Source organism: Homarus americanus, unplaced genomic scaffold (assembly GCF_018991925.1).
Source record: "Homarus americanus isolate GMGI-L3 unplaced genomic scaffold, GMGI_Hamer_2.0 scaffold2539, whole genome shotgun sequence".
Taxonomy (NCBI): domain Eukaryota; kingdom Metazoa; phylum Arthropoda; class Malacostraca; order Decapoda; family Nephropidae; genus Homarus; species Homarus americanus.
In genome coordinates this window covers 6284140-6307286 of record NW_024725489.1, presented here as the reverse complement: position 1 = coordinate 6307286, position 23147 = coordinate 6284140, and the positions used below count along the sequence as shown (strand labels likewise).

The following is a 23147-nucleotide window of genomic DNA, read 5'->3' as shown; positions in this document are numbered from 1 at the left end:
CTCTCTCTCTCTCTCTCTCTTACTTTTGATCATTACACACGCGAAGTTATTATCATTTACTACACATGTACCAGCAAATATAAAACACAACACTACACAATACAAGTAACACAACTAATCCACTTTAGGCGAGGCTTGAGACCAACGTTAGTCTCCAGCTTAGTAGAGTTTGGCTACAACCCTGATGCTCACTTGTCACAAATTGCAAGCGCGAACATTTATACCAAATACCTTTACCACATTCCTTAGTTAGCTATTTGGGCTATTTATAATTTAGTGTATATATCTAAAAACAAAATGAAGTAAAATATAAAGAATGAAATATGTTTGTTTGTAGGTGTTTTTGTGTTGTTTTTGTTTTTAATTAGAAATATAAATTCTTCTCAGTGAAATATAAAGGACAATTGGGCCAGGGTTTAAACATCGAAGACTTGAGTCATTTGGCGACTAGAGCCAAGGTTAAACTTCCCTTGGCTTTTACGACTTTACACTACGAGACCTTGAAAATAGTCAAAGAAGCAGGGAAGAGACAATAGGTGTCCTAGATAACAGTGTGTGGCCTCCTACCCAGCACATAGTAACACACTTAACCCTCCATAATATCCTCTATGTGTTGATATACATGTGAGGCATAGGAAAAATTGTCATTTACACACACACACACAAAATACTCCCTCCACAGCCCTCCATCCTCTTAATACTCCCTCCACAGCCCTCCATCCTCTTAATACTCCCTCCTACAGCCCTCCATCCTCTTAATACTCCCTCCTACAGCCCTCCATCCTCTTAATACTCCCTCCCTCCTACAGCCTCCATCCTCTATTACCCTCCTACAGCCTCCATCCTCTTAATACCCTCCTACAGCCCTCCATCCTCTTAATACTCCTCCACAGCCCTCCATTCTTAATACGCCCATCTACAGCCCTCCATCCTTCTTAATACCTCCCCTCCACAGCCTCCATCTCTTAATACTCTCCACAGCCCTCCATCCTCTAATACTCCCTCCACAGCCCTCCATCCTCTAATACTCCTCCTACAGCCCTCCATCCTTCATACCCCTCCTACAGCCCCTCCATCCTCTTCATACTCCCATCTACAGCCTCACCTCCCCAGCCCTCCATCTCTAATACCTCCACAGCCTCTGTATCTCTGGTACACTCCCTCCTACAGCCCTCCATCTCTAATACTCCCTCCCAGCCTCCATTCTTAATACCCTCCTGCTGTCTCCCTCCATCTCTTAATACTCCCTCCCATGCCCTCCATCTTCTGTTACCTCCTACAGCCCTCCACCCACTCCCCTCCTACAGCCCTCCATCCTAATACTCCTCCACAGCCCTCCATCCTCTTAATACCTCCTACAGCCCTCCATCCTCTTAATACCTCCCTCCTGCAGCCCCATCCTTCTTAATACTCCCTCCACAGCCCTCCATCCTCTCTACTACTCCCTCCTACAGCCCTCCTCCATCTCTTAATACCTCCTCCCATCCTCTAGTAATACTCCCTCCTGCATTCTCTACCTCCTACAGCCCTCCATCCTCTTTTAATACCCTCCACAGCCCATCCTAATACTCCCTCCCACAGCCCTCCACCCTCCAGACACTCCCCAGCCCCTCCATCCCTCTTACTACTCCCTCCTACAGCCCCTCCATCCTCTTAATACTCCTCCTACAGCCCTCCATCCTCTACCTCCACAGCCTCTCCACCCTCTTAATACTCCCTCTCCTACAGCCCATCTCTTACAGCCCTCCTACAAGTCTCCACCTCCTGTTGTGCCCCTCCCTCCATCCTCTTAATACTCCTCCTACAGCCCTCCATCCTCTAATACTCCCTCCTACAGCCCTCATCCTCTTAATACTCCCATCTGCCCTCCATTCCCTACACAGCCCTCCCCTACGCCTCCCGTACCCAATTAGTTAAAGGAAAAATGTTGTGTAGTGTCGCCATACCTTCTAGAAACCATCACAAAGTGAGTGAGGTCAATAAATGAAAAACTTAAATCATCGTACCAAGGTGTTGTCATTGCACCTCGTAAGTTAAATCATCGCACCAAGGTGTTGTCATTGCACCTGTGGGGTTAAATCAATGTATTCAAGGTGTCATTGTAACGTGGGTTAACCATCGTATTCAAGTATGGTGTTGTCATTGTAAGCAAATTATCGTACCCAAGTGTACAAAATAATCGTAATCAAGGTTTAAATTATTTCACCAATGGTAAGCAGTCTTATCAGGTACTGTAATGTGTATCCAGTGGGACTCTGTTTAATAATGAAGTCATACACACCCGCCCTCCAGTTTTAGCTCAGGGATGGTACTTGAACCCAGTTACACCTTAACGATCTAGTAAAAACAAACAATACCCTTATAGTAAACATCAAATTTGTCCATAACAAGGCAATAACACCAGCCATCATGTTAAGAGATACTGTCATTGTGTTTCTGGCGCGTGAGGTGAGTGTTGCAGGCAGCGGTGGACTTTAAAACAACAATTTCAGGAAACACAAAAACAAGAAATCAACACTGCCACTGTGGGGCGATGAATGAGCTTTTTGCTCCTCGGTGCCTTCTTGAGCAGTAGCATTCGGCTGTGTGGAGGTGGGGGAGGAGGAGGTGGGGTGAGGAGAGGCAAAGGTATGTAAGGGAGAGGAGGTGGTGGGGAGTGGCAATTTGGTGCAACTTACACACAGTCTCAAGGTATAACTTAAAGGAATACCACATAACACTCCACTATAGTACAACGATAGATGACGGGACGCCTGTATCGAGGGATAACTTGATGAATCTCCAAATTTGTAAGTTAGGTTAGTGAGGAGGTTAGGCTAGATTTGCAAGGATAGTAACAGAATAGGGATAGGTTAGGTTATTTTTGGTGAGGATAGGATAGGTTAGCATAGGTTAGATCTGGTTAGGTTAGGTTTTGGAGGCCTCTAACTCCATAGGTGACAAAATGGGTATTATTCTTCTGCGATCACAGTGAGTCTTTATTCAGATGGTATAGAAAATATATGTCCAAAAATATCACAACACATGTAGCGCACCATTCGTCCGTATGAATACATATTCACTTCAAACCATCAAAATCAACTTTCCATACATTCAATAAACACGATACTCTGCCTATATATTAATAAGTATATATGTGAATGGCAGTACCGTGTTTTGTCAACCTGTAGTTCTCAGTAGGTCTCCTGTGTAAAAGTATATTTCCACATTCCTAAAATCTTTATCTTGTACTGTGTTGGCAGAGCAGTGTCTAATGCAAGGGTATGTGGTGGTGGGGAGGTGTGGTGGTGTTGTGGGTGTTTAGTAATGAGAGTGTTGTGGGTGTGGTGGTGGTGGGTGTGTGGTGGTGTGTGGGGTGTGTGGTGGTATGTAGAGGCGTGTGGTGGTGGTGTGGGTATGTGCGGTGTTGTGGTATATCTAGTAATGAGTGTTGTGGGTGGTGGTGGGGGTGTGGTGGTGCTGGGAGAGTGTGGTGTTTTGGGGTGTGGTGGTGCTGTGGTCGGTGGTGTGTGGTGGTGGGTGTGTGGTGTTGGGTGTTTTGTAATGAGTGTTGTGGTGTGGGTGTGTGGTGGCAGTGTTGTGGGTGTGTGGTGGTAAGCGGGTGTTTCTAGTAATGAGTTGTGGTGTGGGTGTGTGTGGTGGTAGTGTTGTGTGGGTGTGTGTGGTGGTGGGTGTTGGGGTGTGTTTATGAAGTTAGTCTCTTTATAGTGTTGAAGGTCTTTAACTCAGCTGACTACATCAACCTGAATATTAAACTTAACTAAAATTATATACCACAATTCGAATTGGTCAGACCGATTAAAATACGAAACACAAAATACGGACGGACGGGCGGATAATTGGACGGACACACGGACGGACGGGCGGACACTGGACGGACACACGGACGGGTAACTTAAATACCTCACCAGTGCGACGCTGAATGCCTGCTTCAAGTACACGTAAACAAACAGAGGTTTCCTTCACTGACGTCACTTCCGCCCTCCTCGACATAGAGAGGTCTTACTCACAAACCTTGGCGCAAAAAAAAAAAACCTAAATATATAAATACTCAAAATCCACAAACACCAATAAATACTTTGAGCATTAATAATATAACAGCAAAAAGGCCAGACGTGAACACACTTTGAACTGTATATGTTGGTAAATATACACTTGTAGATATATTTAACATTGTATACCGGAGGCCAGAGTGGGAGGGAGTAGACGACGTGGGTTATCTGTGGTACAATGTTCATATACCACGCACGGTCATCACAACACACACACACACACACACACACACACACACACACACACACACACACACACACACGTACATAAAAACATAAGCACTAACACACACAAACAAACATAGGTGTTGACACATGATCTCAGGGAGGCAATAAAGACCTCCAGAAGCTGACAACGGTAACCTCCAAGCGACAGGCAGGTGATATTGGTAACCTCCCAGATGACATAAATGACCTCCAGGTGAAACGTGTGACCTCCAGGTGACATAAGGCAACGTGTGACCTCCAGGTGAGGCAAACGTGTGACCTCCAGGTAAGACATTTATGACCCCCAAGTGACAACTAAAAATACCATGGTTACCTTTTGGTTTCAGTTAACATTACGACCTAAATATACCCAAAGAATTCCCCAAAAAAATAAACCAACAAATTTCAGTACATTCCTCCACCATCAAATCATCAATACCATCATATCATCATCACCATCATCATCACGTATCATCAGCCATATCAAGAAAACAAATGAACTACAATTTGACCAACAACACTCACGTTCCAAACACCAAACAAACACACGGCCACCACAAGCATCTTATATGTCTTCTCCTCAAACACACACTTTGATTAGACGATATAAAACCCACACTACGACCCTCCCCACACACACCCACCTCACAAAAAAGGCCTTAAACAGGTATTGAGGCACCATATACAGCTTGAGCTACGCCAAGAATAACACACACAAAGCACCAGGTGTTGGAGGCCTCAGGTGTGTGACGTCAACAGTGGGAGTTCGTGACGGACCCTTCTACCTACTCCGGATCCTACCTCACCCTTGCCTTATACCGTGGCTCCTGTCTTGTGCTGTGGCCCCACCCAGCACCCATCACTTTCCCCTCGTACAACACCCACCTACCCACCTCGCACTCCACCTACTCCACCCTGCATAACACCCACCTAATCTCCTCGTATAATTAATACCCACCTACTCCACCCTCGTACACACCCACCTACCCACCTCGTACAACACCCACCTACTCCACTGCACACTCCACCTACTCCACCCTCGTACAACACTCCACCTACTCCACCCTCGTATAATACCCACCTACTTCCACCCTCGTACAACACCCACCTACTCCACCCTCGTATACACCCACCTACCCTCCCTCGTACAACACCCACCTACTCCACCCCTCGTACAACACTCCACCTACTCCACCTCAGGCCAACACCCACCTACTCCACTCACAGAAAATCCCACCTACTCCACCCTCGTACAACACCCACCTACTTTCCCCTCGTACAACACCCACCTACTCCACCCTCGTACAACACCCACCTACTCCACCCTCGTACAACACTCACCTACTCCACCCTCCCCCTGGCTATTGGCTCTAGCGCCTGGGGCGACCTTGCACTGCGATATTACATCTGGCAACACTGCACAGCCCCGTCCACTTGGCACCAACGTACGGGCGGGTCGTGACGTCACCCGTGTTTATAAACAAACCCCTACCCCCCACACACACCCTGGAGATCCACGCACTCCATGCTTATTAATCCATTTCCTCTCGTAATATTTCATGACATTAATATATTTAAGTTTTTTCCTCTATCTTTCGTATCTCCGAGTGTAGTAGTTGGTGTTAAGTGACATATCCCTGACACTTTAGGCTCGCCGCCATGACCCAGACGATATCAGGGTCTCGACCACGTAACTGATACAACAAGCTGGTCGTCCACCTCACACGGGATAACAAACACCCTTGAGGTTAATGAGGCAAGACAGTGCTACAACACGCCCGCCTCGACTCTAGTGACACATTGTTAAAGTGTCCCGCCAGGAGGACGTGTGGCACAGACTACACTGCTGTGGAGGACGTGTGGCACAGACTACACTGCTGTGCTGGCGGCAGATAACGCTGTGGGGCCACGGTAAGACTTACACAGATTTCTTAGACAGGAGCAATGACTGTCACCGTGACAACACATGAGCTGAGACAGAGGCAGACAAAGCTGCGACGGTAGCTTGATCACCGTGACAGAAGAGACAGGGTAATGACAAAAGAGGCGCCGTCAGAGTGACAGAAGCGTTGTCTGTATCAAGGACGCCGTGTCGGTGACAGGGACTGTGACAGTGATACACGCCGTAACTAAACACGTGATATATCAGCGTGACACACACAAGGGGGCGAGAAAAGACCACACACACACACACACACACACACACACACAATAGAAGACAAACAGCACAAATGACACCCTAGGGACAGCCCATTTGTTGACACCAGGAGTGACACTGATCCGACACTCGACACGGGCGGAATCCTAGGTCAGTCAGCCACTTACTGACACCCGACACCACCACCCCCCCTACCTCTGCTCACTACTGTCTACCCGGCTGTCAGAGTGAAGGAAGAGGAGAGGGACAGTGAGAGGTATGGGATGGAGATGAAGAGGAGAAAGGGTGGAGAGGGAGAAAGAGAGAGGGGTAGGAGGAAGAGGAGAAAGGTGGAGGAGGAGAAAAAAGAGAGGGGTAGGAGGAGAAAGAGTGGAGAGGGAGAAAATGAGAGGGATGAGATGGAGGAGGAGGTGATCGTACTGGTGACGGTGAAAGTGGGAAATAAAGGAAGAAGTGGAGATAGCAAACGAAAGAGAAAGGAAAGCAGCAAGAGAGAGAGAGAGAGAGAGAGAGAGAGAGAGAGAGGGAGAGAGAGAGAGAGAGAGAGAGGGTAGGAGAGAGAGAGAGAGAGCAAACATAACTGTGTACAAATAACTGGTTAAACTATGAATCCTAAAGTGATGATATTTGGGGATTTCAAGCATTTATTAATTTAAAAGAAAAACAAATTATTTTTTTAAACCATCCAAACTGGGGGGTAAGGGGGTAAGGGAGGACCTGCCCCCTAAACCCTCCTCTCATCCTGTGCTAAATCCGCCACCAGGAAGAAGATCAAGTTAGGTTAGGTCAGTCGTGAGTGAGCCAGCAGGGTGCAGTACTATACACAGTTCTTAGTATCAATAACAACGTTGACTGAAATATTCCCCAGATCATTAGGGAAGAGGAAGCCTTTAATGGAACGTGTTGAGAGGAGTTTTATAAGACTCGTAAAGTTACAGGTATAACACTGCCAGGTGAGGAAGGTGTGATGTGGTATTGGACAACTGTGGTATAATGTAGGATGCTCTCTCTCTCTCTCCTGCCGAGTACACCCCACAAGCTTAAGCAGTACAGATCTAAGGCACGGGACGGCATACTATTTGGCAGAGTACACTTAAAAGATTCAATCCAGTAATGTGGTGAGAAGCATGGATAATAATGGAGGTGTAATATCCTGTGTAAATTAAGGATGAGTTCCAGGGGCATCACCAACTGTTAAAGATGCACTGTATACTAAACCTTCGGTACACAAAGAAGCAAATTGTTCGACAGTGTACTCAACCGCCTTCACTTCCCTAATTTGAATAGTTATATACCCAATTACAGCTCAATTGAACGAGGAGAACCCGGGATCGAACTAACGACCCTTAGGATGGGAGATGAGTGGTGTATTCTCTCGGCCGCTGCATCCCATACCACTCCCTAGATAATCTTATTAAACGCTACTTTTTCAGAGATGTTGATTATATCGTTGACTTACTGTACTTTAAGAACTATGGTTTTAAACACGAATTCTAGGTTAATAGAAACATTAGCCATGTGTTAGGTTGGGTGAGAGACAATGACGTGGAATTTATAAGAAAAAAAGGTCTGATAATTACATGTTTTATTTTTGGACCGACACGTTAACAAATGATTGAAAAAGGTAAAAAAAAAAAGTCTTGATACTTGTAACCAAACTGAGCTTGTTGTGTGCTAAGGAGGTAACTTTAACCACTTGTGTACGGGAGTCTTTCTGTGATGAATAAAATCGCCAGGTATTAGTCAGGTAAAATATTTAAACTGGCGTCCTGTAGTGGAAGGGTTAATGAAACGTGACTGTCTCTAACTCTGGTAAGATGATAAACCTTTCCCTGTGTCGTGCTGTTGGACCTATGGTTACCCCTACCTGGCCCCCCTCACCCTCGCGGGATACCTCAAGTGCTGTATCATCATAACAGCCCTATAGCTACCTTTATATCACATCTAATTAAAACTATTACCTTTATTAACCCACAAAACCAAAGTTATTGTAAATGTATCTGTACAAGAACCTGTACTTGTGTTTATGTTTCTGGATGTAGAGATATAATAAAAAACAAAATACTGTTCACGAGGCTCAGGCAGGTGAGTGTGACGCAACTCGCCAGTGCCAAGGTGTGGGAACACTCCGGCTACCTGTCCTCACCTCCCTGTTTACCTTACAGTGAACACATCCCTCATCTACCTACCTTACCTCACCACCTGGTTACAATGTTTCTAGATGTGACTGTCAGCGGCTGTGTAGCGAGCTGAGACGGCTGTCAGCGGCTGACTAGCTGTGGTAGACGCGTGAGGCAGTCTGACGCAGCGTCTCCCGTGGATGAGGTGATAGCAACAAGTGTGGGTCCTCACCTGTCTTGGAGAACCAGGTTAGGACGCCCACAGGTGCGTGGCAGCGCCCACAGCCGAGTTCCAGCGCCCACGGTGTTCAGGGAGAGTATGAGGGCTGGCACCACTATCACCCCTCACCACCCACCCACTCCACTCTACCACCGGCTGTTCTCTTTAAAGACCGGCCACCATTAACACACTTACTATATGTAACTTACAAACACACGAGAAGAACTACTGCTGCTACTACTACTACTACTACTACTACTACTACTACTACTACTACTACTCACATCCTATAAAAGATATTCTAAAAAAATACAATGATATAATACCTGAAAGTTCCAAAAACAGAAACTACTACACTTCACATACATACATACATATATATATACATACATACATACATACATACGTACATATGTTTATACATATGACTTATAAAACACTAGAATTAAACACACACACACCCACATGACAAAATTTCCAAACACAAACATTACAACACACACACACACACACACACACACAATAAAATTTCTAAACACAGGCATTACAACACACACATACACACACATATATGACAAATTTCTAAACACAGACATTACCACACACACACACACACACACATATTTAAAACTGGGCATACAATCCTCAAAGACCTGACTCAACAAAGACCTGACTCAACAAAGACCTGACTCAACAAAGACCTGACTCAACATACAGACAACAAACAGGACAATCATACACAAGAATACCAACGACCTTAAAAAATACACTGATTTATACAACCTAAAAATACAACATACACACCAACGCTTATTAATAATTAAATATACACTGATACTAAACGCTGGAATCTTATTAAAATTAGTTACTTACACACACACACACACAAATAAAATAATACCGGTTGCCGTACACACACACAAACAAATACACATACACACACACACACACCGGCTCCTACTACCACCTGAGATCCCTAGTCCGAGAATTGCTGTTCGACACCACAACCGCATCCAGCCCATACGTGCACGAACTGATCGCTATAAGAACAGCCCAGTCCCAACCATTGTAAAAATTATCAATAACTTGTAATAAACCAGTGTATTCACTCCCAGTAAACACTACTTCCTGCACTGTCACTATGTTGAAATGCCCTGTGGTCTGAGCTTTTCCCCATCTAGTTATTATATATCTTATTTATATCACTTATGTTACTTGTATATTATTTGTAATTCGTAACCCATTCCCCAATTATGTAACTGTATATTTTCAGCCTTCTGGCAGCCAAGCTCTTTCAATAAACCGTTAATTATTATTTATTATTATTACACAAATACTCAAGACAACTACCAATAGAACACAAACTCCAGAAAAAACACAAATTCCAGAAAAAACAAACACAAAAAAAAACAAATTTTACTAAAACATAAATAAACAAAACGCACAGAGGAACACGTTCTGATAATGGTCAATAAAACACAATATAAAACAGACATCAGAATTCATACACCAGACATATAAGACTCGTAAAACACTGCTATAAACACATAAACATCGGTAAAACACACTTAAACATTCCCAAACATGATATATGGATTTTTAGAAACTAACTTAACTTAAATTAACTAAACTAACTTAACCTAAACTACACTAACTCGAATTTAACTAACCTAACCTCAATTAACCTAACTTGAATCAACCTAACCTAACCTAACCTACCCTTAATTAATCTAACCTAACCTGCATTAATTTAACCTAACACTAATCTAACCTACACTATCCTAATCTAACCAAACCCTAACCTAACGCTAACCTAACCTAACCTAACCTAACGCTAACCTAACCTAACCTAACGCTAATCTAACCTACACTCCCTGCATCTAACCCAGAAAACGCTAACCAAACGCTAACCCTATGCCCTAACCCTAACCTAACCCCTAACCTAACCTAACCTAACGCTAACCTAACCTAACCTAGCCAATGGTAAGACTTTAAAACAAAAAGAAGACTTAAAATGCCTTAAAAACAGTCGCCCTTTAAAGCCTAATACACACCTAAATATACCAGGCCTTAAATGCACTTAAAGCTAACACGTCCAAACTTAAAATAGAACAGTGTTGAGAAGTTTTTCCTATAGTGCTGTTCTCAAATTCAAATATTTCTTGAGAGAGAGAGACTACCTAAAACATAACCGGCAAACACTTTAATAATTTCAAAATCATAATATAAAACAACAAAAACAAACAAGTAAACAAACAACATCCATACACTTCCAACAACAACACACACACAATAAAACATCACTTAAGACAAATACACAAAATATTCACAAAAAAAAAACACCAGGATTCACTCAACAAAACACAACACTTAAAAAAAACAAAACATACATTAACAAAACCAAACACACAGGTAGAATTAATAAAGGTAACAAGGTGAACTAATTAACCAAGGTTGTATCTATGGCGCTGGACACACAAACAAACACGAAACGATAGTCAAGCTTAGTTTTTGGACGGTATTGTACACACACACACACACAGACACACACACACACACACACACACACACACACACACGACGACGACATTCAGAACTTTGGGATCATGATGTCAGGAAACAGCATACTGGCTCAAGCTAAGCAACGGCACAGTGATGGTAAAGATCACTGTTGCACCGTTAATAGACTCGTTCTACTGACCACTGTTGCACCGTTAATAGACTCGTTCTACTGACCACTGTTGCACCGTTAATAGACTCGTTCTACTGACCACTGTTGCACCGTTAATAGACTCGTTCTACTGATCACTGTTGCACCGTTAATAGACCCATTCTACTGACCACTGTTGCACCGTTAATAGACTCGTTCTACTGACCACTGTTGCACCGTTAATAGATTCGTTCTACTGACCACTGTTGCACCGTTAATAGACTCGTTCTACTGACCACTGTTGCACCGTTAATAGACTCGTTCTTTGACCACTGTTGTTGCACCGTTAATAGACTCGTTCTACTGACCCTGTTGTTGCACCGTTAATAGACTCGTTCTACGGCCACTGTTGCACCGTTAATAGACTCGTTCTACTGACCACCTTGCACCGTTAATAGATTCGTTCTAAGCCACTGTTGCACCGTTGTGGAGCTCGTTCTACTGACCCACTCATTTGCACCGTTAATAGACTCGTTCTACTGACCACTGTTGCACCGTTAATGAGCTCGTTTCCTGACCACTGTTGCACCGTTAATAGACTCGTTCTACTGATCACTGTTGCACCGTTAATAGACTCGTTCTACTGACCACTGTTGCACCGTTAATAGACTCGTTCTACTGACCACTGTTGCACCGTTAATAGACTCGTTCTACTGATCACTGTTGCACCGTTAATAGACTCGTTCTACTGACCACTGTTGCACCGTTAATAGACTCGTTCTACTGATCACTGTTGCACCGTTAATAGACTCGTTCTACTGATCACTGTTGCACCGTTAATAGACTCGTTCTACTGACCACTGTTGCACCGCTAATAGACTCGTTCTACTGACCACTGTTGCACCGTTAATAGACTCGTTCTACTGACCACTGTTGCACCGTTAATAGACTCATTCTACTGACCACTGTTGCACCGTTAATAGATTCGTGCTGGTACGACTCCTACACTCCATCTGGCGGTCAAAATGTCAAACTCCCGAAAAAACAAAGAAAAAAATGCGCCAAACAATTAAATAGTTAGATCATTTACTCCGGTTATTTAAGAATATATAGAAAAAAAAAACATTCAGTAGTATTTTAGTACACATAACCTCGTGACCTTGACCTTTGACCTCTCTAAAATGCATCGGGTATAAACAAACATGTGCCATTAGTCATTACCATTCACACCGTAGTCAATGTAAACAAACCTCTTAGGTAATTACACCTTCATCAACTAAATTCTAATCAGGTAAATAATCACCCACAATTTCCTTCTGGTGCTAATGTATGGTGGTGCACAATAAACTAGCACGGTCATCTCATATAGAGTAGGAAACTCGGATGGATTTTTAACAGGTAAGGAGAGAAATACACAGAATCACCTGTGGTCCATGAGATATTATACACACGGACAGACAGACGAACTTATGTTTACAATGGAGCAAATCAATATACCTCAGTCTATGTCAGAATATAGGTGCGGTGGCTGAGTGGATACAACTCACATCTTGTCTTTTAGAATCTCTGGTTCGCATCCAGGGTACCCCCCCTCCCCCCCCCCAAGTTCACCCAGCTGGGAATGGTTACTTGCCAAACTCACACCTTTTAGTCGTGAAATTAACATAAGCGAGGCTTGTAAGTTAAACATTCCTACAGATACAAGTTAAAACATCCCCACAGCCACACACAACCAAACAGCTGACTTGTGACCAATCATAACCCAAACAGCTGACTTGTGACCAATCATAACCCAAACAGCTGACTTGTGACCAATCATAACCCAAACAGCTGACTTGTGACCAATCATAACCCAAACAGCTGACTTGACTAATCATACTAAACAGTTGACTTAGACCAATATAACCCAAACAGCTGGACTTGTGACCAATCATAACCCAACAGCTGACTTTAGACCAATCATAACCCAAACAGCTGGACTTGTGACCAATCATAACCCCAAACAGCTGATTCTGTGACCAATATAACCCAAACAACTGACTTAGACTAATCATAAATCTAAACAGCTGACTTCAGACCAATCATAACCCAAACAGCTGACTTGTGACCAATCATAACCCAAACAGCTGACTTGTGACCAATCATAACCCAAACAGCTGACTTGTGACCAATCATAACCCAAACAGCTGACTTGTGACCAATCATAACCCAAACAGCTGACTTGTGACCAATCATAACCCATCTATAATCACAAATACTATCACCCATTTTACAAACACTTTCACGAATAGTTTAGAAACACACGTCTATGATTTAGTGTTGGAACCTGACCAGATACTTCTAGGGGTAGACAAATGACGACGTGTGGTGTAGGAGGTGTATACAGTAGTTGTGGGTGACGTGTAGTGGTGTAGGAGGTGTATACAGTAGTTGTGGGTGACGTGTAGTGGTGTAGGAGGTGTATACAGTAGTTGTGGGTGACGTGTAGTGGTGTAGGAGGTGTATACAGTAGTTGTGGGAGACGTGCAGTGGTGGAGAAAAAAGAAGTTTAAGGACGTAGGTGGTGATGTATGGAAGTGGCAAGCAAGATGACAGATCTACACACACAGGGAATAGGGGTGGGGTGAGGGGTGAGGTGGGGTAGGGGAGGGGTGGGGTTGAAGTAGGGTAGGGGAGGGGTGGGGTTGAGGTAGGGTAGGGTGGGGGTTAGGTGAGTCAGTTCAACACCACCACCACGCCCAACCCACACGACACTTTATTATTCTGTTCATCTCTCTAACTGTCTCCTCTATTATCATACTGCTCTCGTGAATATAATAATAATGTAAGAGTGTAGCACTGCATAACCCCCCAGCTCTTGCTTCCCTCTCTCAGACTATAGCAAGAGTAAGAGTGTGTGTGTGTGTGTGTGTGTGTGTGTGTGTGGAGGGGGGGCTATCATAGTGTATGTATCCTGACAGTAAGGAAAGGATCACTTGAAGATTAGACACACCAGTTTATTTCCCCTTATCTAACCTAACCTAACCTAACCTGACCTGACCTAACCTGACCTGACCTGACCTAGCATGACACTCTAAGCTCTGTACTCTGATGCTCCGCCACAGTAGTTAAATTCATGTTAAATTGATTTTTTTTTCTGAGATCAAGGACGACCAGTTGGTAAAATTTACAGTAAATCCTTGGGCTCAGCTGACCATTAGACACCCCTGTTTATTTTACCTAAAGATTAATTGTCCCAGATTATTTTGCTTGAAGATTAACCACCTTAACCTAATTTCATTTTAGTCTCCCTCCTCCCAGGTAGCATTAACTTGGCATACCTTCAAATAAAATGAGCCGGGGTGTCTAATCTTCATGAAAATAAACCAGGGTGTCTAATCTACAGATGATCTAATTCACAAACCCATAAGGAAGAATGTTACAGATTCATATTTTGTCCACATTAAGTTACCGAACATTAAAACACATAATATCAAGTGACAGAGATAAATCAGTAGAGTTCACAAAACATGGAAAAGTTTAAGTTTGCAAAACACTAAAAATTAACAAAAAAGGAACCAAAACTGGAGTGAACCAACAGTAAAAAGGTCACACACACACAAAAAAAAATAGTGTAAAAAACATTAAGTAAAAATGTTCATTGTTTCATAACCCACGTGTTGAGCCACACCCTCTGACTTGACCTTGTTCGTTGACCTTCACAGTTGGTAATTTATTCCTCAAGTATTAGGTGTTGGAGGAGCAGCGTGTACACACAGCTGGCCACAACACTTAAGGTGTGACCCTACAGTGACCTGACATAACCCTACAGTGATCTAACCCCAAGATATCGCACTTTCACTAACCAACGTGTTATCAAATTGGACTTCATACAGAATGTGATATCTTTATTACCAAGTTATCAGGCGGACAGACAGACGGGCAGACGTAAGTTAAGAAGTGTTTCCAAAGGTGTACATAGAGGATATAAATATAGTCACTATCTTTTATCTTTGACACATACTGTACACATGCGCGCGCGAGTGTGTGTGTGTGTGTGTGTGTGTGTGTGTGTGTGTGTGTGTGTGTGTAATATTCAATACCATATAAGATAATATGCACAAGGACTTAAAAATATATAAAAATAAATCATAGAAATCTGTAGAGAGAGAGAGAGAGAGAGAGAGAGAGAGAGAGAGAGACCCACTAACTTAATCACCTTTACCTTGCTTAAATCATTACCACGCGACCCCCAGTAAGGGCAATAACCTTGAACTGTGAAGGCCGGAGAGGAAGAAAAAAAAAAACTAAGTTAACACAATGACCCTGAATTATGGAAGAGGAAAAACGAGATAATTTATACGGTTTACCAAGAGGTCACTGAGAGGTTCAACACAGCTATATATGGTCACTGGAGGAATTGTCTAGGGTAAATAACGTTAAGTAGAGGTAATAAACACCATATTTGACCCCTATAGCGACACCTACAGGTAATTTTCAACACTACACCCCCCCCCCCCAATTCCTGGTGGAGGTTGACCTTAACGCACCTAACACACTCTTATTAATAATCTCCTAAACTACAAAAATAACATCGAAAATGGTATCAAATCTATACTGAGACTCTACCTTAATTAGATACCTTCCCTTAGCACCAGGAGAAAATAAATAAGGTACAGGTGCTTTTGGAACTGATTCTAATCATTAATCTCATCCTTAAACTGGTATTAGATGAAGGTATGTAGTTAAGGTAGAGTCTCAGTAATAATACCAATTTGGATGTAATTTTTGGATATTTAAAGTCAATTAGTTGGGTGAATTTTTACGATCTTCATTTACTAAATATTCATCGTCACGAATGAGATAAAATCATGTCCTTAGATTTAAAAGGAACGACATGGATATTTACTTACCTTTAAAGTCTAGGGATGGAACAAGGTTAATTAAAGAAGACTTACCTTGAGCCTTGGAGGGGAAGAGGCCCATGTTACCCAGGATGTGGGGCAGAAGGTTGGAGGTGATAATGTTAGTGTTGGGACCCGCCACCTTCCTCACCTCCTCTCTCAGCGACCTACAACACAACACAATGTTAATTAATTTCTTACACATACAACAGAGAGACATAAAATAGAAGCACTATAGTCAGCTCCTCGAATACACACATATACTGGAGCCTGAAAGAGGTGACTAAGAGAAATGACGAACACAGACGAGAGTAAATGAAAAGGTCTGACAAACGTTGTATTCTGTTGACAGTTGGTAAATATAGCTGCACGAACAACACTTTAACCTATACATCAACGACCTCTTCCTTACAGCCATACACATATCAACGACATGCTTCATAAAATACCTTTACCCGAGGACAGAGAAAAGCAACTATCACTATCAAATCTATTTACCGTGGCGTCCCCTTGCCAAAAAATTGAAAACCTCTGAAACAGGATGTCTTGGGGTTGTGGTAAGGAGTCTCAAACAATGCTCGTCCGGGGTATAAATGAGTTTTGGTAGGCAGGAGTTAAGGGGTTCTGCAAGGTGGAATATTAAGAGACAACCTCAGCTCCTCTCAGATGCTCTCGCTGTCTGATGATGGCTCGTGGTATCATTATCAAGTGTCTAGCCTGAACAAGTGACTGTGAAGGTAATTATAAATTGGGTTAAGTCATATCTCTCTGAATGTATAGTACTGTTAGTTTTTTGGTTAGGTTATTATTGATGAATATTTGATAGATATAATTTTTGTACTGAATCTACCTCTCAGTGCCCCAACACCAGTAGATAACTAACAGTATTCCATAAGGTAGTAAACACACCGTATACAAATGGGTGCCATCTGTTCTTCAGTAAAATAGTCTGTCTAAGAGTAAACGAGTGTAAGCTTCGTTTAAACAGTCTTGGCCAGAGATCTGAGAGAGTTTCTTATGGTATACTTGAAGGTAAGGACGTGCTTCTATCCCAATGCCGTGTGATGATGAGGTGATGGTGTTGTGAGAATTAGTGTTGATCTGTGCAAAGTCACGGCTGTTGAATAATATTACGTGCTTTGTTTTCGTGTCGTTAAAAGGAACCAAGTTGGACATTCACTACTCAGCCCCAGTGTGTGTGTGTGTGTGTGTGTGTGTATAGGCAGTAATGAGGATGTTTCTTGTCTGGCTGTAAAACTGTTGTAAACGAGGAGCAAAAAAGATTAGGTTAGGTTAGGTTAGCGTTCGGGTGGTTAATCTTTTGGTGAAACAAGCTGGGGTGGAAATTTGTCAGGTGATCTTAAATTTGTGAGTAGTAGATTAAAAAAAATAATAATTAACACCTGAGCTTCATAAGTGGGTTGAGAAATATACACATAATACTGATGAGGTAATTAGGTATATCTAATGACTGTGTGGGTGTTACCTGTCTCTTGGGACCACACCTGAGTAGTAAACAAACACCCACACACACACACACACACCTGAGTATCCCCTCCTGTCTCCACATCTTCCCTCACCTTGCTACACCTCTCACCACCGCTATAACAACACCCTACTACACCTCTCACCACCGCTAACAACACCCTACTACACCTCACCACCGCTATAACAACACCCTACTACACCTCTCACCACCACTATAACAACACCCTACTACACCTCTCACCACCACTATAACAACACCCTACCAGCACCTCTACCACCGCTATAACAACACCCTACTACACCTCTCACCACCACTATAACAACACCCTACTACACCTCTCACCACCGCTATAACAAACCCCCCCCACCCTACTACACTTCTCACCACCGCTATAACAACACCCTACTACACCTCTCACCACCGCTATAACAACACCCTACTACACCTCTCAACCCCGCTATAACAACACCCCCACCCATCTACACACCCACCCACCCACCTACCTCGACACACCCACACCCTGCCAAGCTTATTCAAGAGTGTGTAACTACGACGCGATAGGAATAACTTTGTGTCTTATTGGTTATGTATACAACATAAAAAAATGACGTAATAACACACACTCGTCATGAATAGTATTGATGTTACCTGTGTAAATTATCTACCTGTGTAAATTATCTACCTGTATAAATTATCTACCTGTATAAATTATCTACCTGTAATTTGACATATTTTTTATTGGTAATACTTGATTTATTATAAGATTATTTCAATACCCGAATTATTAGATGATTATTTCTGACATCACCGCGCCACTACAGTCAACCACCACTTTCACTGTATCTACCACACACACACACACACACACACACACACACACACACACACACACACACACACGCACACACACACATAGAGGCTCTACCTAAAAATGACATCACCATCGGAAAATGATATCAACTTCATTACCAAAGGACTTTCACAATATTTAAACAACACAATATTCACGAGCAACAAGGGCCCATATACCCAAAGGTGATAATGACACCACTATCACCTTAAACGTTCACTGTACTATTCACCATCATTGGGATAGTGACACCATGATCCCACACTGTTAAGCTCGTTATTACACTAAAGTTAACAAAGGCATCACCATTAGTTGTGTAAGACCACCATAACTTTGACCCTTCACTATACCAACACCATGACAAACGGGTAACAAGTAAATGACAAGTAACAATCAAGTAAGAAGCGAGTAACAAGTAAAAAAAACAACAAACAAGTAACAAATAAAACGTAACAAACAAGTAAGAAGCGAATGACAAGTAACAATTGAGTAACAACCGAATGACAAGTAACAAACAAGTAAGTAACAAGTGAGTAACAAGGGTAGCTACATAAATCCTAAACTTAACAATGACACCCACGTTGGCTTCCGCTACTCGCCACAAAACATGACAACACGAAATATGACATCAACATTATTTTCATCACACACACACACACACACACACACACACACACACACACACACACACACACACACACACTATCATCCTTACATCTTTCACTATATCAAAACACCATCAAGGACAATGATCCATGGTGATAATAATAACGTCACTATCATTTAAATTATTCGGTGATAATAAACACTATGACATCACTATTTTTTTTATTGTAATATTCACCATCACTCATGTTTCAAAGTTAATAACACCATCAACATATGTCACCATCAATAATGTTAAGCTGAGCAATGACATCACTATCATCAAGTATCTTCACCATAACTAACACCACAACTCATCCTAAATTTCACTATCACCATCACTAAGACCAAGTACCTTCACTATCACCAAGTACCTCACTATCACTATGACCAAGTACGTTCACTATCACCAACACTAAGACAAAGTACGTTCACTATCACCATCAATATGACCAAATACCTTCACTATCACCATCACTCATCCTAAACTTCACCATAACAATCACTATCACCAAATACCTTCACCCATCATCACCATCAAGTATCTTCACCATACCATCACCAAGTTCCCTCATCACATTCACCATCAGGAGAAACAAAGAGGCTAAACTTAACAGTGACATCACCATCACCTTGACTTTCACTGTCCGTCACCATATCGAGTAAGAATCTCAACAGTGATAATATTTCCTCCTCAACAGAAAGTGTAAACAGATCGCAAGACTATCCTAACATCATAACTTTTACTTAAATTATCCCAAACTGTTACTTAAATCATCCCACTGTTACTTAAATCATCCCAAACTGTTACTTAAATCATCCCACTGTTACTTAAATCATCCCAAACTGTTACTTAAATCATCCCACTGTTACTTAAATCATCCCAAACTGTTACTTAAATCATCCCAAACTGTTACTTAAATCATCCCAGTTACTTAAATCATCCCAAACTGTTACTTAAATCATCCCACTGTTACTTAAATCATCCCACTGTTACTTAAATCATCCCACTGTTACTTAAATCATCCCAAACTGTTACTTAAATCATCCCAAACTGTTACTTAAATCATCTCAAACTGTTACTTAAATCATCCCAAACTGTTCCTTAAATCATCCCAAACTGTCACTTAAATCATCCCAAACTGTTCCTTAAATCATCCCACTGTTACTTAAATCATCCCAAACCTAATGTTAAACTAGCTCATTCACTTAAATTATCTCAAAATGTCACTTAAATCATAGACAAAGTGTATGATAAGAGATAAGAATCAACAGAGAACTGATGACAAAGTGTATGAGAAGTGATAAAAATAAATATAAAACTGTGAAAGAATGACGGAGATAAATAAATGGAAGTTTAAATGAAGGAAATGCAGTGTTTTAGATAGCGTAGAGTGGATATGTCAACACAGTGATAAACTAAACCACAGAGTAACAGGGAAGAAAGACAGTAAGAGGTAGACAGAGAGAGACAGTAACAGGGAGAGACAGAAAGAGGTAGAGACGGAACGACAGTAAGAGGTGATACTGGGATGGGTGATATTGGGATGGGTGATATTGGGATGGGTGATATTGGGATGGGTGATATTGGGATGGGTGATACTGGGATGGGTGATACTGGGATGGGTGATACTGGGATGGGTGATATTGGGATGGGTGATATTGGGATGGGTGATACTGGGATGGGTGATATTGGGATGGGTGACACTGGGATGGGTGATACTGGGATGGGTGATACTAGGATGGGTGACACTGGAATGGGTGACATAAATATACTAAATTTAGAGCTTTGTTATGGAAGGGAAATACGAGAGTAATAATATTGTTTTCCTTATAAATTCAGTATATCAATTATGTAACAGGTAATACTTAACTGAACCTATGTAACTAAAGTAAAGTCTCAGTACATTGTTTATACTATTTCTAGATACTGTTTGCTTTTGTTTACGTCAACTACTTAATATACACATTCTTACATCTTGACTTAGGGGGAATTATCACCTCCAAAACGTTATTCTATCCACATACAACATTCATTACAACATTCATTATTATGTGACGCTCATTTTTACTTCCTTGAATTTTAAAACCAAATTTGAATATATCTGAGGTGTTTTATATATATACTAAAAGACAAAAATGTAAATATCTAATGAACTAAGTGTACTGTATTAATTACCTAGTGTATAAAACTAACATACACACAGTCACTCTGTATTTACACTAGAACGATACAAATAATAAGACAAAATTAATGAGAACAAGTTTTTAATGCTTATCATCTCCCCCTAAAGTCACCAAAAAAATCAGGTTTCCCTAAAATAAAATATATATTTATTTTTACAACAGTTCGTGAAATTAATGTACAAGGTATTACTTTTTCTCCACCTTCCCCCCTGTTCCCTTCCTCCCCCTCTCCCCTTCCTCCCCCCCGAACAGTGAACCATGAACACCACCACACCTCCCCAACAGTCACACTTGGTCTCAACTATGTTAAACGTGACAAAGTGAATAATGAGAAGGACAAAGATAAGAGTGGAATGCTTCACGTCTATTTACTTCTGTCTACAGCAAATTCCGAGCGTTTCCATTCACTATTCCTCTCTCTCTCTCTCTCTCTCTCTCTCTCTCTCTCTCTCTCTCTCTCTCTCTCTCTCTCTCTCTCAGACATCTGCCACCTCTATGTTTCCGAGTGAATGAATTTTTTTTTCTCCGTCAAGAATCAAGAGAAATTTGCCGCCAGTGATTGCAGGTGTGAACTACAGAGTAAAGAGTTGCAGGTGTAGTTATAATAATAATAGCAATGCCAACAATAATTACAACAATAATAATAATAGTGACGATAATGATAGCAACTCAAACAACAACAATAACCCTCAGACCTAGAACAATCATTTCTAATTTTTTTTCCTATTATTAAATTCCTTTCTCTCATTTTCCTTCCACTACATCTCCCCCCTCAACCCCCCCCCCCCCTGCCTCCATCACCACAAACGATGACACCGGCGACTCATGTAAATCAAATGTTGTATTAGCATCTTGTTGTTCAGGTGTTTGTAAATTATCCACACCTGTCCGCGCCTCTCATTATACAAGCAACACCTTCTCTCCACTAATAAACTCACCTTTATCATCCAGCCACACGTACCCACCTTAATTCTTTACCTCCACTCGATAAGAATAAATTCACTAACTTGTAACTTTGTCTCGGATACATAAACAAAAATATAAAACACAGAAAGCAAAGGCAGGATCTATATGACTTAACCGGAAGTCGATTTTAAGGTTTATATATATAGAAACTTGTCTGGTTGTTAAAAAAAAAAGTGACACACCTCTCTTACTCAAGCGAAGAATTCCAAGAGCCGAAAGGTGCTCACCCGGAACCGATAAAAACATACAGCCATCCTTGGTCTTGTCGAGAGGTCAGGTGCGAGAGCCCAGGTACAGCACACACACCCCACCTTCAAGACGTGTTTGTTTACAACTCGGCGGCGGAAGAGGTGTGGAGGAGGGAGGGGTTGATCGGTGTGGTGGGGGGGAGGGTTCGCACGGGGGGATTAGAGGGGGTCGAGATCAGGAGGTGAAGGGTAGGAGGGGTGGGAGGAGGGGGGGTGGGGAGGAGAAGGAAGAGGTGTGGATGGTGAAGGGTGGGGAGAAGGACGAGGGGAGTGTGGAAGAGTAGGAGGAGGGAAGGAGAAGAATAAAAGGGAGTATGAGGAAGAAGAGGAGGTGGGGAGAAGGGAGGAGGAAGAGGTAAATAAGAGTTGTGGAGAGGAAGAAATGGTGGATTGAAAGGAGTGACATCTACACCAACCCTCACCCACCCCCCTCAACACTTAACCCCTCCACCAACACTACCCTCAACACCAC

General features: G+C 42.2%; 1 long non-coding RNA gene across 1 annotated transcript in view; it reads right to left on the bottom strand.

Moving 5' to 3' along the window:
• Positions 1 to 16344: 16344 nt before the first annotated feature.
• Positions 16345 to 23147, bottom strand: part of LOC121865063 — a 73447-nt gene continuing 66644 nt past the window's right edge. Inside the window, exon 4 of the long non-coding RNA XR_006088714.1 lies at positions 16345 to 16457. This is a non-coding gene — a long non-coding RNA (uncharacterized LOC121865063). The remainder of the gene's footprint in view (positions 16458 to 23147) is intronic.